Here is an 18742-nt window from a genome sequence, read left to right as displayed (position 1 = left end):
CCTCTTTTTATCACAAAATTGCTACTGTAAAAATGCTTGGTGCAAGAAATTTTTCATTTGGATTGGTGTTCAAGCTAGCCAAGGTTGGTGGTGAAAGTTTGCTTAGATGGTGCTTGGTGCCAAGTTTTGGGAAATTTTCAAAGTCTTGGTTTTTTGGGTTTGATTATTTGAATGATGAAACTTGGCTAAGTTTCTCGTGCATGATGCCAAGTTTTGGGAAATTTTCAAAGTCTTGGTTTTTGGGGTTTGATGGTTGGAATGCACTCTTTATATCACCAAAAGGCTATTGTAAAAATCTTTGTGCCTGAAATTTTTCATTTTGGTTGATTTTGATGCTAGCCAGGTTTGGTGGTGAAACTTGGCTTAGTTGGTACTTGGTGGCAAGTTTTGAGAAATTTTCATAGTCTTGGTTTTTGGGGTTTGATTGTTGGAATGCACTCTTTATATCACAAAATTGCTACTGTAAAAATCTTGGTGCAAAAAATTTGTCATTTTGGTTGATTTTGAAGCTAGCCAAGTTTGGTGGTGAAACTTGGCCAAGTTTGTGGTGCATGGTGCCAAGATTAGGGAAATTTTCAAAGTCTTGGTATTTTGGGTTTGATGGTGGGAATGCCCTCTTTATATCACCAAAAGGCTACTGTAAAAATCTTGGTGAAGAAATTTTTCATTTTGGTTTGTTTTTAAGCTAGCCAAGTTTGGTTTAGAATCTTCGCTAAGTTGGTGCTTGGTCGCAAGTTTTGGAAAATTTTGAAAGTCTTGGTTTTTTAGGTTTGATGGTTCGAATGCACTCTTTATAACACCAAAAGGCTACTGTAAAATCTTGGTGCATGAAATTTTTCATTTTGGTGGGTTTTGAAAATGGCCAAGTTTGGTGGTGAAAGTTGGCTAAGTTTGTGGAGCATGGTGCCAAGTTTTGGAAATTTTAAAAGTCTTGGTTTTTGGGGTTTGATGGTTGGAATGCACTCTTTATATCACAAAAATGCTACTATAAAAATCTTGGTACAAGAAATTTTTCATTTTGATTAGTTTTGAAGCTAGGCAAGTTTGGTGGTCAAAGTTGGCTAAATTGGTGCTTGGTGGCAAGTTTTGGAAAAATTTTGAAGTCTTGGTTTTTGGGGTTTGATGATTAGAATGCCCTCTTTATATCACAAAAAGGCTACTGTAACAATGTTGGTGGAAGAAATTTTGCATTTTGTTGGGTTTTGAAGCTAGCCAAGTTTACTGGTGAAAGTTGGCTAAATTCGTGCTTGGTGGCAAGTTTTGGGAAATTTTCAAAGTCTTGGTTTTTGGGGTTTGATGGTTGGAATGCCCTCTTTATATCACCAAAATGCCACTGTAAAAATCTTGGTGCAAGTAATTTTTCATTATGGTTGGTTTTGAAGCTAGCCAAGTTTTGGTGGTGAAACTTTGTACATTGTTGAAGTTGCACGTTCTAGCTTTAGGCAATTCCCTTCGGTCCCTCACGCTTGACACTGCAACGTGTGCTTGTTACATCACACAATAGTTGGAAAGCCCTCTCTATATTACCAAAATGCTATTGTAAAAATCTCGGTGCAAGAAATATTTCATTTTGATTTGCTTTCCACCTAGCCAAGTTTGGTGGTTAAAGTTGGCTAAGTTGGTGATTGGTGGAAAGTTTTGGGAAATTTTCAAAGTCTTGGTTTTTTGGAGTTTGATTTTTGGAATGCTGTCTTTATATCACCAAAATGCTACTGTAAAAATCTTGGTGCAAGAAATTTTTCATTTTGGTTGGTTTTGAAGCTAGCCAAGTTTGGTGGTGAAACTTAGCTAAGTTTGTGGTGCATAGTGGCAAGTTTTGGGAACTTTTCAAAGTCTTGGTTTTTGGGCTTTGATTGTTGGCATGCCCTCTTTCTATCACCAAAATGGCACTGTAAAAATCTTGGTGCAAGAAATTTTTCATTATGGTTGGTTTTGAAGCCAGCCAAGTTTGGTGGTGAAACTAGGCTAAGTTTGTGGTGCATGGTGGCAAGTTTTGGGAAATTTTCAAAGTCTTGATTTTTGGGGTTTGATTGTTGGCATGCTCACTTTCTATCACCAAAATGCTACTGTAAAAATCTTGGTGCAAGAAATTTTTCATTTTGGTTTGCTTTGAAGCTAACCAAGTTTTGTGGCGAAACTTGGCTAAGTTTGTGGTGCATGGTGGCATGTTTTGGGACATTTTCAAATTCTTGGTTTTTGGGGTTTGATATTTGGCATGCCCTCTTTCTATCAACAAAATGGCACTGTAAAAATCTTGGTGCAAGAAATTTTCATTATGGTTGGTTTTGAAGCTAGCCAAGTTTTGGTGGTGAAACTTTGTACATTGTTGAAGTTGCTAGCTTTAGGCAATTCCCTTCGGTCCCTCACGCTTGACACTGCAACGTCTGCTTGTTACATCACACAATAGTTGGAATGCCCTCTCTATATTACCAAAATGCTATTGTAAAAATCTTGGTGCAAGAAATATTTCATTTTGATTTGCTTTCCACCTAGCCAAGTTTGGTGGTTAAAGTTGGCTAAGTTTGTGATTGGTGGCAAGTTTTGGAAGATTTTCAAAGTCTTGGTTTTTTGGGGTTTGATTTTTGGAATGCTTTCTTTATATCACCAAAATGCTACTGTAAAAATCTTGGTGCAAGAAATTTTTCATTTTGGTTGGTTTTGAAGCTAGCCAAGTTTGGAGGTGAAACTTAGCTAAGTTTGTGGTGCATGGTGGCAAGTTTTGGGAACTTTTCAAAGTCTTGGTTTTTGGGCTTTGATTGTTGGCATGCCCTCTTTCTATCACCAAAATGGCACTGTAAAAATCTTGGTGCAAGAAATTTTTCATTATGGTTGGTTTTGAAGCTAGACAAGTTTGGTGGTGAAACTAGGCTAAGTTTGTGGTGCATGGTGGCAAGTTTTGTGAAATTTTCAAAGTCTTGGTTTTTGGGGTTTGATTGTTGGCATGCCCACTTTCTATCACCAAAATGCTACTGTAAAAATCTTGGTGCAAGAAATTTTCCATTTTGGTTTGTTTTGAAGCTAACCAAATTTTGTGGCGAAACTTGGCTTATTTTGTGGTGCATGGTGGCATGTTTTGGGACATTTTCAAATTCTGGGTTTTTGGGGTTTTGATTGTTGGCGTGCCCTCTTTCTATCACCAAAATGGCACTGTAAAAATCTTGGTGCAAGAAATTTTTCATTTTGGTTGGTTTTGAAGCTAGCCAAGTTTGGTGGTGAAACTAGGCTAAGTTTGTGGTGAATGGTGGCAAGTTTTGGGAAATTTTCAAAGTCTTGGTTTCTGGGGTTTGATTGTTGGCATGCCCACTTTCTACCACCAAAATGCTACTGTAAAAATCTTGGTGCAAGAAATTTTCCATTTTGGTTTGTTTTGAAGCTAACCAAGTTTTGTGGCGAAACTTGGCTAAGTTTGTGGTGCATGGTGGCATGTTTTGGGACATTTTCAAATTCTTGGTTTTTGGGGTTTGATTGTTGGCATGCCCTCTTTCTATCACCAAAATGGCACTGTAAAAATCTTGGTGCAAGAAATTTTTCATTATGGTTGGTTTTGAAGCTAGCCAAGTTTTGGTGGTGAAACTTTGTACATTGTTGAAGTTGCACGTTCTAGCTTTAGGCAATTCCCTTCGGTCCCTCACGCTTGACACTACAACGTGCGCTTGTTACATCACACAATAGTTGGAATGCCCTCTCTATATTACCAAAATGCTATTGTAAAAATCTTGGTGCAAGAAATATTTCATTTTGATTTGCTTTCCACCTAGCCAAGTTTGGTGGTTAAAGTTGGCTAAGTTGGTGATTGGTGGCAAGTTTTGGAAAATTTTCAAAGTCTTGGTTTTTTGGAGTTTGATTTTTGGAATGCTGTCTTTATATCACCAAAATGCTACTGTAAAAATCTTGGTGCAAGAAATTTTTCATTTTGGTTGGTTTTGAAGCTAGCCAAGTTTGGTGGTGAAACTTAGCTAAGTTTGTGGTGCATGGTGGCAAGTTTTGGGAACTTTTCAAAGTCTTGGTTTTTGGGCTTTGATTGTTGGCATGCCCTCTTTCTATCACCAAAATGGCACTGTAAAAATCTTGGTGCAAGAAATTTTTCATTATGGTTGGTTTTGAAGCTAGCCAAGTTTGGTGGTGAAACTAGGCTAAGTTTGTGGTGCATGGTGGCAAGTTTTGGGAAATTTTCAAAGTCTTGATTTTTGGGGTTTGATTTGTTAGAATCGCTGCAACGGAATTATTAGCGTGGAACAAACCAAGAGGGGGGGTGAATTGGTTATATACTTTTATTGTGCCTTTTATTATTTTTCTTTTAATTTTTCTTACTGGGCGAATGATTAAATATAAATGACAGAGTAAGGGAACAAGAAAAATTACACAGGTGATTTTATCCTGGTTCAGATCACTAGGATCCTACGTCCAGTCGCTTATCTCAAACAAGATAAACCTTTTTCACTAACACAAAACAGTTACAAATATTAATCACAAAGAAAAACAATTTGTAAGAGTTTAGAAATACCACCTCTCTTGAAACCACAAGAGACGAACTTGCACTTCCTTTGAATCTTCACAAAGGATGACCACCTCCTTCGAATGCTTCACGAAGGATGATTCTCTTCCAGGCACTTCCTCGGATACACCAAGGATGAACAAGCTATTCCTCTGTCACCGCAGTAGCACTTAAGGACTTTGCAGACAAGAGTTTCCTTAGCTTCAACAATCTCACAGAGTTCTCAAAGAGTTCAGAGATCTTTTGCACAAGGGAAGAGTTCTTTTTGAGATAAAGAGTGAGCCATTTTATAGACTCAGTCTAATACCCTTCCATTCTTCGAAAACGGGCCATTTAACGCATTTAATCGATTAACATAAATATTAATCGATTAATAATGAGTACAACGGCTAGTTTTTCAAATCTGAAACCTCCAACGGCTAGTTTTTCAAAACTGAAGCCCCCAACGGCTAGTGTTAATTGATTATTCTCAGGAATAATCGATTAACTAATCGATTATTATTAGCTTTAATCGATTATTACATGGGCAATTGGGTTTTCAGTGCCAGCCTCGTTTTAATCGATTAAAACTGGGTTTAATCGATTAAAACAGCTTGTGGATGATTCTCAACAGTAAATAAATCAAATATAAATTACAAGAATCAACCCTAATACATATTTGAGCACTATTACATCAACTTTGATTATTATAAAAGCTTTATAAAATACAGAGATCTTCAATTTGTCTTTATGGATCTTGACTTGTGCAAATCTGTTCATCATCAAAACTTCATCTTTGATTTTTGCTAACATTCTCCCCCTTTTTGATGATGATCAAAAATTCTTCTGATTTAAAGCTTTTAGTAATAATCTGGATAAAACACAACTTATGGAAGAAAAAGTGCATTAGTGAATAAACACAAATAAGCAAATAAGCTTAAATAAGCTTTAAACACTTTCTCCCCCTTTTTGATCATAATTAAAAAGGTGTGTTTGATGTTCTCCCCCTAAGATAATACTCCCCCTTAATAAAAGCATGTATGCATATGAGCCCTTTAGATATGCTTCCAACTTCGTAATGATGATCCTCTAGGTTGTTTCCACATTTTGTTTAGATCTTCATCTTGAGGATTGTCATCATTCTTCGCTTCATTTGTTGTCTTCTACAAATCTTCATCATTGCCTGCATCTAATTCAACAGACTCAAGAGGTTTTGCCTCAAGGTCTGCAATTTCATCAAAGACAACATGCACACATTCTTCTATTTCAAATGTTTTCCTATTAAAAATTCTATATGCTTTGCTTGTTAAAGAATATCCAAGAAAAATTCCTTCATCAGCTTTTGAATCAAATTTTCCCAAATTTTGTTTTCCATTGTTTAAAACATAGCATTTGCATCCAAAAATTTTTAAATGGGAAACATTTGGTTTTCTATTTTTGAAAAGCTCGTAAGGAGTACGTTTTAAAATAGGTCGAATTATCATTCTATTTAAAACATAGCAAGCAGTACTCACAACATCAGCCCAAAATTGTTTAGGAACATTATTTCATTTAACATAGTACGAGCAAGTTCCTCTAAGGATCTATTATTTCTTTCCACAACTCCATTTTGTTGGGGAGTTCTAGGTGAAGAAAAGTTATGAGAAATACCATGTTCTAAAAATTTTCAAATAATTCATTTTGAAATTCACCACCATCGTCACTTCTAATAGCTTTTATTCTTAGATCCTTTTCATTTTGAATTAAAACAGCAAACTTTTTAAATTCTTTAAAAGCTTCACTTTTAAGAGTGAGAAACAAAGTCCAAGTATATCTTGAAAAATCATCAACAATAACCAAAGCATAATAGTTTCCACCAAAACTTTTTATCCTTGAAGGACCAAATAAATCCATATGTAAAAGTTCTAAAGGTTTTAAAGTAGAAACAATATTTTTTGAATAAAAGGAATTTTTAACTTGTTTACCCTTTTGACATGCATCACACAATTTATCTTTTACGAACTTTAATTTAGGTAAACCAATTACTAGATCTCTAGATATAAGTTTTTTTAATTGTTGCATATGTATATGAGCTGCACGCCTATGCCATAACCATGGGTTTTCCTCTTTTACAACTAAACATGAAATATTTTTATTTGATGCATTTTCTAAATCAATTAAATAAATATTATTATGTCTAACTCCTTTTAATGCAATTTCAGAAGAATCATTCTTAAAAATAGTGCAAGAATTCTTCTCAAAGGTTACCTTGAATCCTTTGTCGCACAGTTGACTTATGCTAATTAAGTTATGCCTCAGTCCTTCGACATATAGCACGTCTTTGATCATCAAGGTGTCTTTGCTTCCTATATCCCCTTTTCCAAGAATTCTTCCTTTGTTGTTGTCACCATAGGTAACAAAGCCTTGTTCCTTTTCTTTAAAATTTGTGAACTTCGTCTTGTCTCCTGTCATGTGTTTTGAGCAACCACTATCGAGACACCACATGACTTTTCTTGATTTCTGTAATACTTGGCTGACATTATCATCATCTGCCATCAAACAGATGTTTGCTTCTTCATCTGAGTCGCTTGAATCTGAGATGGTCTCATTGTCGTCTTCCCATGCAATGTAGGCCTTCTTTTTCTTGAAGAATCTTTTCTCCTTTTAGTCTTCACTCTTCTTTTGATTTGGGTAGTCTGCTTTTAGATGCCCCTTTTCTCCACAACCGTAGCATCTGTAATTTGAGGAAAATACTTGATTATCTTTCTTTTCGTATCTAAATCTTCCTTTACCTTTAGACTTCATGAACCTGTTTAATCTTTTGATCACAAGACTTAAATTTTCCTCTTCGTTTGAGTCTTCATCTTCCGATTTACCTTTGCTTCTTTCAACCTCCGACTTTAATGCCAAACTTTTCTTGTTGTTTTTGGCTTTTACTTCTTCTTCATCAAGTCTTCCAAGATCTAGTTCATGTTCCCTCAACTTTCCAAAGAGTGCCGCCATAGTCATGGTGTTGAGGTTCTGTGACTCCGAGATTGCAGTCACCTTTGGTTGCCACGACCTGTCTAAAGACTTCAAGATTTTAATGTTAAGTTCATCGGTATCAAATGACTTACCCAGTCCAATGAGATGATTGACAATGTTGGTGAAGCGTTTTTGAACGTCTGAAATTGTTTCTCCTTGCTTCATCCGGAACATTTCATACTCTTGGATTAAGGAGTTCTTCCTTGCCCTCTTTACATCATCTGTTCCTTCATGCGTCACTCTGAGTACGTCCCACATTTCTTGAGCAGTTTTGCAGACAGAGACCCTGTAGAACTCATCAACAGTCAATGTTGATGCAATGATATTCCGGGCTTTTACGTCATTCTGAAATCTTTTCTTTTCTTCAGTGGTCCATTGACCACGGGGCTTTGGTTCCTGTGTATTGTTAGTAGGAACAGAAGAGCCAGACGCAATAACATCCCAAATTTCACAATCAATAGATTCAATAAATATTTGCATTCTTACCTTCCAGAATGCATAGTTCTCACCTGTGAATAGTGGGGGTCTATTGATTGATGCACCCTCTGCAAAGGTTTGATGTGATCCTGCCATTTGAATGACTATCAAAGCAAGCTCTGATGCCAATTGTTAGAATCGATGTGATGGACGAGTGGTTCCGAGAAGTGACCAAAGGCACGACGCGGGCTCCTCGAAGCTTCTCCGACGAGTGAAGACGCAGCGGAATGGAGAGGGAGCTCTAAATCGAAGAATGATTCGAAGGAAAACTACTAAACTATGATCAGATTCAAGAAAACCCTAAGATCTAAGGTTTAATCGGTGGAAAACCTTATAAACACGAAGGAAACCCTAGAACGGTGAGGAATCACTAAACTGACCGATTAATCGGTGGAAATGGTGTTTTAAACGGTGAAAAGGAAAGAACAAAGGTTGGAGAGGTGTTTAATCGGCCAAAACTCAAAGAAACTGAAGAAATGATGAAAAGGATATGGAATCTGTGAAGAAAGAAATGGAGTAGAGGCTTACCATGATGATGATGCGTTTAAGAGGGAGAAACCCTAGCAGAGGAGGTTTCTGCGAAGTGGAAATGTGAATAATGAGGATGCGCGAGAGGGAAAATGAGAAATGAAAGGCGCGGTCTGAAGACGTGAGAGGCGTAATGAGACGCTGACGCGTGCAAGGGAAGTGGCAGTGAAGGAGAGATAGCGTGGAGGAGGAGAGAGAAAGCACCGTAGAATTTTGGAGAAATGAAAGAATGAGAGTGTGCTTGGAAGGTGGCTAGAGGGAGTCTTTGGACTCTCTACCCTGACTTTCAAGAGAGAATTATTTCTGATTTCAGAAAATTTAATTCTCATTAATCTCAAAAGTGCTAATACAAGAGAGGAGTTGGGTATTTATAGTAACCCATACTCCTTAAGAGCTAAGCTAGGAAAAGTAAAAATACAAAAGGAAAACTAAGTCAAGTAGGATTCCATCATGCCCTCCCTCTTAAGAAAAGATTTGTCCTCAAATCTGGCAATCGCCTTATGAAGAAACCCCACACAATCTTTGGGAGCATGGCCATCTTGGAGTGGCCTTATTCTTTTAGATCTAGTTTTCTTCCTCTCTGCAATACACATCAAATATATCTTCGATTAATATTAATCCAAGAAAGAATTTTTCTTTAAAAACAAGAGAATAAGAACTTCTAATACTTTGATTTGTAATCTTTGAAAATTTTAGAAGTCCAAATTCAATTTTATCTTGAGTTAATTGTTTTCTTAAAGATAACAATAACTCAAGATTTGAATTGTCATATTTTGAAAATGTTTTCATGACAATTGGTTTGAAAGAGAGGTCAAAAATTGAAAAGTAATCAATTATTGGAAAAGAAGTAAAGATTTGGAAACCTTCCCTTTTAGGTCCCACAGTCTTTGAAAGAATAGGATTTGTCACCAGTAACAATTTCTCCTTTTCTTTCTTCTCTCTTTCTTGCCTTTCTCTCTTTTCTTCTTTTCTCTCTTCTTCTCTTCTTAATTCCTCTCTTCTTCTCTCTTCTCTTTTCTCTATTTGTTCTCTCTCTCTCTTCTCTTCTTCTTTCTTTTCTTCCTTTTCTTTTCTCTCAATCTCTCGTTCTCTTTTCTTATCCTTGATCTCCTTAAGTCTTGCCCCAAATTCTAATTCTCTATGAAGAAACCCATGATCGTTTAAACTCTCAAGTAATAATTTTCCATCATTAATGCAATCCCTAATTAGTTCTAGGTTTCTTTTAATGCTTGAAGGCACAAACTTTCTTCTCATGCAAGCTTTTAAATCATGCCAATCACGTATGGAGGACTTTCTACCTTTCCTAACATGATAATTGTCTTTCATTCCACCACTCTCTTGCATTTTCTTCTAACTTAGAGAGATATATGCTAAGGACATAATATTCACTCTCTTCATAAAACCAAGGATTTATTTTATCAATTTCTTTCTCCCAAGCTAGGTATGTTAATGCTCCTATGTCTTTACCAAATGATGGAAGATTCCTAGCTTGTTTAAACATTTCATCAACTTTATCTAACCTAGAAGACCTATATGAACCATAAGAAGACATCTTTGTTTTTAAAAGTTTTCTTAATCTAAAGGGTTCAAAACTTTCACTTAGACAATTCCCAGGTAAGAGAGGTGAGCTAAAGAGCTGCTTAAGTACCAAGTCTTGCCTTGCCAGAAATGTCTTAGGCTACTAACTAATTACCCCTTAAATTAAAATCACCTTTAGAAACAAAGTACACAACTCAACAATTAAGCACAAATAAAAGACTAGACTCTCGGACTCTAATGTGAAAAGGCTTAGAGTTTAATCCCTTTTAGCCTAATCATCCCTAAACGTGAACATAAAAATCAAAGAAACAAAAACACTAAAGAATCCAGCGGACTCTAATGACCCCTACGAGAAACACAAATCAAATCACACATTCATCTATCTACCTATGCTAAATTTAAAGCAAGTAAAGTTGCCAAGATTTCGAAAGAGCACCAAGGACTCTTCCTAAACACTTGGACTTTATAAAAGGCCCTTTTACAACAAAAATGAAACTAAAAGAAAGCTAGCCTATCAACCTATTACACATCAAATGGAACAAAAGAAATACAAAACATGCCCCCTGCCACGGTCCTGTCCACTTCATTCAGCTTTGTTGTTCCACTTTGTGCTTCTGGAATCTTCTCTCTTGAATCTGATTCACCACTCCTGCAAAACAGTTTGCTTCTTGACAACGTTGGAGTCTCCTATCTCTTGGGTTCAACTCTACAATCACAAATGTACAAAGCTGGATCAGAGACAATTAACGAACATATTGGAAGAGGGGAGTTACACTTAAATGAGCCTTCCCTTTCTTGGGTTTGTACACTTGATGCAGAGAAAGGTTCCTATTGCCACTTCTTCATCTTGCACGAAATCTTCCAGAGGCCAAATATTCCTTTCAATTCTCGGCCTAAATCAAGAAACTAGCTTGTCCACTCCTGCAATCACACATGCACAAGACTGCTATGAGTATTGAACGGGTTAAAACAGATTGCAAAAGAGTATATAGGGTAGTATTAACTTCCCTTTCTCTTGGCTGCACAAGCTTCCCAAGCTTTCCGCTCAGAATTATACTGCTATTCAATTAAACTCCTGCACAAACTGAATTCCAACCAAATCAACAATTAAACAATTTTAATCCTAACAATTGCAGGCCATACTAAACAATTTAAGCATATCAAAAATAGTTTGAGATAAAAGAAACTCCCTTTAGTTCAGATGGTTGCTACTGTCTTCACTGAAACAGCTCACAATTTACAATATGCTACAGTACCATCAATATTGCTTTTCCCAAACTACACAGAAAATTCACACTAAATCAGCAGTTCATGCAGTCCATAATGAACAATTTTAAACCAAAGTAATGTAAACAATCAGAAGCAATTAAAGTAAATAACTCCCTTCAGTTCAACACTCCCACAAGAAGTGTTTCTGCCTCTGGTTTCTTCAGTAATATTCTGCTCACGTAAGGTTTCATTCACATCAGCTCTGCACACATAAATCCAACAAAATCCAGCAACAGAATCCAATGGACAGTGAACTATATTCAGACTGGAGGTAATTCAATGCAGAAACTAACCACCTAATTACTGCAATCGCCAAGTTAGAACTGAAAGTTAGGTGCTTTAATCACTTTTTAAAACTGGAGGATGCATTGGCAATTAAAAAAAAAAGTTTGATGCACAATTGATTATGACAAGAGCAGCCTTTTCAACAAATCAATGAATTCAGCAAGCAATGTTTTAACTAAAATGAATGCAATGACAGTTTAAAGATTCACAAGCACAAATAACAGTTCCAGGAAATCAATAATCAATTAAAACAACAGTGATTGCAGTTCCAGTTGCAACAAATCACAGTTGCTCTAGTTTACTCACTCAACTCCTTTTCCCTGCACAATGAACAATTACAACAGTTAGATTAACAATGAATTCTCTATTTCAAAGTGCCAAGGAATTAGGCCAAATTAGCCTCACGAAACTCACTACACTCAGGCTTCACTTTGAAAACTTAAAGCACTCAAAATGGAAAGGTTTGGAAGGGAGATTCTCCCTTGGCAGTACACAGCTGGAGAATCTTTCAGACCACCACCACCTAAGATGCTACCAAGCACACAAACCTCTTTCAAACTCCATAAACCAAAGTGTAAAAAACTTCTCAATTTTAGACAAGGCTATGCTAAGGCAAAGTAATGGACAGACAGGTAGAACAGAAAAGGACAGCCACTAAAGCAAAGGAATTGACAGCACAATACAATAACCACTGTAGACAGACTCTAGATTAGATTATGAAAGCAACAAAAGCTTCAAATTAAGAACAGCAAATCAGAGTTCACATGCATTGAGACAAAACCAGGAAATTCAATTAAGACAAACAAGAAACAAAGCTTTGATCAAAGTAAGCACAACAAATAGAACCTAAGGAATAGAACTAGAACAGATGAGTAAAGCAAGAAAAGGGACTTAAGTTGAACCAATACTGAACAGATTTGATTTATAAATTGGCATACCAAACTGTTTGACATTGTGCCTCAGAGAAACTTGTTTTATTTTTCATATTTGATGTTCTGAATTAGAGGCAGCTATTGTGAATTGCACTAAGTCCTTCAACTCTTTTTTTTTTTTTTAACTTGTAACAGTAGGATTAATCCTTAATTGCTTCAAATGTTATTGACTTACAGCTCTTGCTACAATCCACAATAGACTAATATCAATGCAGTTTACAAATCAGCACTTTACTTGCATCAGATTAATGGTTCAACTTAATAAAAAGAAAACACATAATTGGTTTCATTGATAACTTTTGACTCTAGCATCAAATTTCACTCTTAACCAAAACTGTAGAAATTGAACTTGAATAACAAAACAGCAAACACAAATGACTCTTGAATATGATTGAACTAGAAGCTTAGTAATGAACTAATACCAAGCAGAACAAACACACACTCAAAACATTAACACAGACTTCAAAGAAAAACCAGTTCGGTGTAGCTGGCCAAAAGAGAGGCTGATGCTGCTGTAAGCATCTTGCACCCAAGCTCAATGCAACATTTCATAGCTTAATTGGTGTGCATTTGCTATCCACAAGAAGGTTCAACTTTCAGCTCACAGAATTTCAAAAGTGCAATTACAATTACATATAATGATCAGCATCAAAAAAAAAAAACTCAAGACAGCTTCAGATAAATGAAATGACATTAAAACTGCTATTGAAGTCTGTCATCAACCTCATTCAATTGAATGTCACTGCTTATGATGATGGACAGATCTTACTCAAAGCAAAAACTCAACTGAAGCAGTTAAACTCAGATTTATTTGACAATTAAAACAAAGCAACATGACATAGACAAAACAGAAATGGATTTTCAAATTAAAAGACTCAAACAAATTGGATTCACCGAATAAAATGATAAAAAAAAACATTGACTCAAGGCACAGACAAACACAAAATCAGAAAATGAGTTCAACATCAAACCAGAAAACACCTGGAATTGATTCAATGAAGACACAAACCAGATCACAAGACAGTAATAGAAAATGATGAACAAATCAGAAATTAAAAGAACAGCACAAATTGCTCAGAATCAAAAGCAAACCGAGACAAAATAAGATGAATGAACACCACGTAAATGAAGAAAAACGCAACAGAGATGCGAAACAGAAACACGAAACAGAAACTCAGAATCAAGATATCACAGACACAGATTCAACAGAAGACTTGAATCAACATTTCGTGAATCAGAGAAAAAAATGAATCACAAACAAGAACAAACCAAAAAAAACAAACAAACGCAAAGCAAATGAGAAGTCTTGGGAAATTTTCAAAGTCTTGGTTTTTGGGCTGTGGTAGTCTGAATGCCCTCTTTATATGACCAAAATGCTACTTTAAAAATCTTGGTGCAAAAAATTTTCAATTTTGGAGGGTTTTGAACCTGGCCAAGTTTGGTGGTGAATCTTGGCTAAGTTTGTGGTGCATGGGGCCAAGTTTTGGGAAATTTTCAAAGTCTTGGTTTTTGGGGTGTGAAGGTTGGAATGCCCTCTTTATATCACAATAATGCTACTGTAAAAATCTTGGTGCAAGAAATTTTTCATTTTGATTGGTGTTCAAGCTAGCCAAGTTTGGTGGTGAAAGTTGGCTAATTAAGTTGGTGCTTGGTGGCAAGTTTTGGGAAATTTTCATAATCTTGGTTTTTGGGGTTTGATGGTTGGAATGTGATATGATCATAAATGGGGCAACAATGAAGAGCTTTCAAAGTGACAACAAGCATAAAAAAGAGTAGAATAGATTTCCTTTGGGCGTGTATTTGCCTTTTGATTCCTTTCCCTTAGTTCTTGTGAATAATTGCTTATAAACTCTTCTTTCTCTTTAAGAGCAAGCAATATGGGACTATCCATGACTTGATCTTAAAAAGAAGAGAAGAGAAAGTGAGCATTCTAGGCGTGTAGGAGTTAGTAGCATAACTAGTTTTCATATTTTGAACTATAGGAGAACTAGTTGCCTTATAAACCCTTTGGAGTGGAGAGAATTGAGCAATGTGGGACTCAAAAGTCCCTAGAAGACTTGCAGCAGCTGCTGGACGGACTACACCCTCAAAAGTCCGACATCTCCTAGATCTTGCATCTTAGCTCACTCCAAAGGTTATATAAGAAGGCTTAGGGGTCCCCTTTTTGTACACACCTTACCTTGATTCAATGAATTTGAGTTGATTTGCACTTTTGCAATCTTCTTTGAGATAGAATTCTGTCTCTAAAGTCCCAAATTTGGGCAGACCTTATCTTGTTCAAGCAAGTGGCGGTCCTCCTCTTGATGCTTATCTTGGAAGCTTGTTCAAGTGGCGCATCTTCAATTCCTAAGTTTCCTTTTCTTTAATCTCTTCCATTTTTAATTTCTTTCCCATTCTCTTAAATGTCATTTAGTATATTCTCTCTAGGTATGCACTTCCCCATCATGTGGTATCATGAGCCTTAGGTTTTTGATCTCTTAGGAATTGCATGCTAGAGTAGAATAGCTTAGATATGTTCATTTTCGCTGAGCCATTTTCTGTCTCGCCCAGCCTCTGCGTGAAAATACAGTGAACTTGTATGATTTAGTTTAGCTTCATTTCTTGTCCGTTTTCCATGAAATTTTTTTTCCTAGTTTCGTCTGGATGTCTAGTTTCATGAACATATTTTACTTTTCTGAAATTCGTTCTGTACTGTTCCCAGTAAAGTTGTTTCTCCACTGTGTTCATCCAGTTTTCTGCTGTTGAATTAATACTCCACTGTTTTGCTTGTTGTTGGCTGTTTGGACATTTTGGTGGCTGGAATTGCTCCCTGGACGTTGCTACACCCTCTCAATACTCTTAAGCAAGGAATCAACACTTCAAATCAATGCTTTGAGGGACTAAACCGTGGCTGTCCAGAGCCTTGTGCAAGTAGACTTTTAATCAAACAACAACAATGCTATTGGAGGTCTTCAACAAGTAGGTGTCCTATTTCCTTTTGTTTCTTTGTTCCAGCTGTAATTTCTTGTCTTGGCTGGATTGTACGTGTCTTTTCTTGCTTATTAGCTTTGAATTGAGTCATATGTTTGTTCCTCTTTAGGAGTTTTCTAGAGTATTTTTCTGAAATTGCATAGCTAAGAGTATTTTTACATCTCCTTGCTTGTATGATGAATTGAGCTTGATCATCATTGGATTTAAGCGTGTGAACCTTGCTTATTTGTTCTGTATAAATAGAGGCTATAAACCATTACAATTGTGCTTCCAATCAAACACATTTTCTTCATTAAAGTGGCTTGGCCGAGACATTTTACCAAGTGTTGTTTGCTGTATCAAAATAAAATCAACAAAAAAAAAAATTGGTTGCTGTTTGGTGTGCTTGGCCGAGAGTTTTCTCATTGATTGGTGTGTTTGATTGCTTCATTTAGAGCCTCTTTTTCATTTCCAATACAGAATATTTTGGTTTGAGGTTTGCCAAAATTATTTCCAGCATTAATTCGGTCTTGCTCTTCATGTATGCGTAGCATGTTGATGTGATTTTGCTCCTTAGTTGTGTTAATTTTCTTTGCTGTGTTGTTCATTTTGTACCACTGTTTTGACTCCATTTTTCTTGCTGTTTTGTCTTCATAAAATCATTAGATTGCTGCCTCCTTTTCTTGTGCCAGGTTTCTTGATTTTTTAGGTTCCATTTTCATCATTTGTCTTGTACTTTTCATTCTTTCTTTGGCTTCTACCATGTGCTGTCTTGATTTGGCTTCTTTGCATTGATGGTTGATTGTACATTTTTCCATTTGCTTTGGACTTGAGTTGGTGCTCTCAAAGTGGACTTGTGAGACATTTTACTATCTTAAAAGAAGGGTGCTACCCTTCCCTTGTTTTTTTTTTGAGACACTTGCCGTGAGTTTTGAACCATTTCATTGCTTTATTTGAGTGAAACCGTGATCAGTTTTGGGCTGCTGCATTGCCGTGAATTTTCTGTGGTTCTAACCTGTTTTTGGTGTTAGTTTTTTTTTTTTTTTTTTGGGTTGTTGCCTTACCATGTCTCCAGGTTCCAGCTGTGCTTCATTTCATGGAGAGAGCCCCCATGGAAGTCCTTCTAGCAAGTTTGATGTGATGAAGGCCTTCCAACAAATGCAACATCAACTTGATGCCATGAGCAAGCGGTTAGACTCGGAAACAAAGGTTAAAGAGAAGCAATCTCATGATCATGATCATGGTTCCTACAAGAAGAAGCAAGAAGCTAGAACCGTAAATGTATACCTTCCCTCGCCAAAGAAGCATCAAGAAGATAAAGCTATGGACCAAGGCCTTACACTACCAAAGTTGAACTTGCCTACTTTCAAAGGGGAAGTCGAGCCGTCTATTTTTCTAGATTCGGTAGCTAAAGTAGACCAAATTTTTTATTTATATAGTGTAAATGGACCTTTGCGTGTAAAGTTAGCTTGTTTAGCTTTAGAGGGATACGCCAAACAATGGCTAAATAGGAGATACTTAACCATGGCCTCACCCGGGAGTACATGGGAACATTGCAGGGACATTTTGTACCAACGTTTCGTACCTCCATACTACCATAGGGACCTCTTGATTAAGCTCCAACGGCTTACTCAAGGTAGACGAAGTGTGGAGGAGTATGCTCGTGAGCTCGAAGTGCTCCTTGATAACAGTTGAAAAACTGTTATTTTCATGCTTAAAATTGATACTAAAAGTAACCTTTATACTTAGAAACTAGCTTGAAATCATGTTTTTCTTCATATTTTCAGAAATAAGAGAGCTGGACAGGTTTATGCTTGATTTCAGTGTTTTTGTGCAGGTTTTAAGGTGAATTTGGTGAAAGAAGTGAAGAAGAAGAGATATGGAATCAGAAAAGACATCAAAAAGTGCAAAAGGAGAAGCCGAAGTCACCGCTCAGCGGCAGTTTACCGCTGAGCGGCACTCAGGAGTTCACGGGAGGACCGCTGAGGGGCAAAATGGCCGCTGAGGGGAAGAAACGTGACACGCACTTACCGCTGAGCGGCACTTTAATGGGCTTGGACCTAATTTTCTGTAATTTACGAATAATATATAAGCTTTAGGGTTTCCTAGGGTTTGTATCTTTGGCAGAAACGAAGCAAACACTCTCTCTTCCACCCCTTTGAAGGAGGATCTTGGATGCTGAGGCTTCCTCTTCACCTTTTTAGGGTTTTATCTTTCCTTCTTTCATTGTAATTCATCTAGGTTCACCATGAATATGGTGAACTAAACTCTGTATGTTTGTTGGGGAATCAATGTAATCTTTTGAAGCTCTCATATATGGAATCTGTTTTTACATCTTTTAATTAAGACTTATGCTTTCTTTCATCATTAGTTAGGGTTTTTCCTCTTTGCTTAATGCTTGCATTGTTTAACTCATTCGATGCATGATTATTGGTTTTGTCGATACGGGCGCGTACGGGGAAGTCTAGATCCGGAGAATTTCTCCCAATATTATATTGGTTGTCGTTAAGCTCCTGCACTTATGAACTGATCATTAGGAATGCTAGGAATTGTATGAACTCGTGATTAGGGAGAAGCCTTCTTGAAAGGTACTTTAGAGAGTGGCATTAACAATGATGATTTGAATGTTGAATTCCTAAAGTATATGAGAGTGGATAAGATGAAATTGACCCCCAACAACATATTCATCCATAAATTTCATTGAAAGTGTTTATCTTTTGCTTTTTGCCATTGATCAAAACTTCATGCATACATATTTAATTTTCGTCTTTTGCATATAAAATCCAAATATTTCGTCTTTAAGTCTTAGCTAATCAAGAAACCACACAACTAAACTAGGCCGTGAGTCCTTTGGGAAGAACGATACTTGGTCTTACCAAGTTTATTACTTGAACGATTCGGTCATACTTGCAGATTGAAAAACAAGTTTGTGACATCATATTTTGGTGTTCATAAATTTGTCCATCACTCCTACATCATACTAACCTTAAAGAAAATGATCATGCAAAAGTAGTTAGATTTATTAGTGGACTTAATTGCAACATTCAAGATATAATTGAATTCCATGATGATGAGACTTTAGATGTAGTGGTTCATAGAGCCATGAAAGTAGAGAAGAAACTCTTGAAAAAAGAAGCTTGTCACAACAAATTTTCCAAATCTTCAAGAGATGTTTTCTACAAATCCTCATCATCAAAGGATAAAACTAAGGATGTTTCTAAGGAGCCCACTAACAAATCGTTTCCTCATTCTTCTTCTAACCATTCCTCTTCCCCACCTAAATCTC

General features: G+C 36.5%; 1 pseudogene; it reads left to right on the top strand.

Moving 5' to 3' along the window:
- The first annotated feature begins 16401 nt into the window (after positions 1–16401).
- On the top strand, positions 16402–17068 carry LOC148192207 (uncharacterized; annotated as a pseudogene).
- The last annotated feature ends 1674 nt before the right edge of the window (positions 17069–18742 follow it).

This window comes from Vigna umbellata, chromosome 10, assembly GCF_029865625.1.
Source record: "Vigna umbellata cultivar VRB3 chromosome 10, Vumbellata_1.0, whole genome shotgun sequence".
NCBI lineage: Eukaryota > Viridiplantae > Streptophyta > Magnoliopsida > Fabales > Fabaceae > Vigna > Vigna umbellata.
The sequence above is the reverse complement of the archived record's forward strand: the minus strand, read 5'-3'. Positions and strand labels throughout refer to the sequence as shown.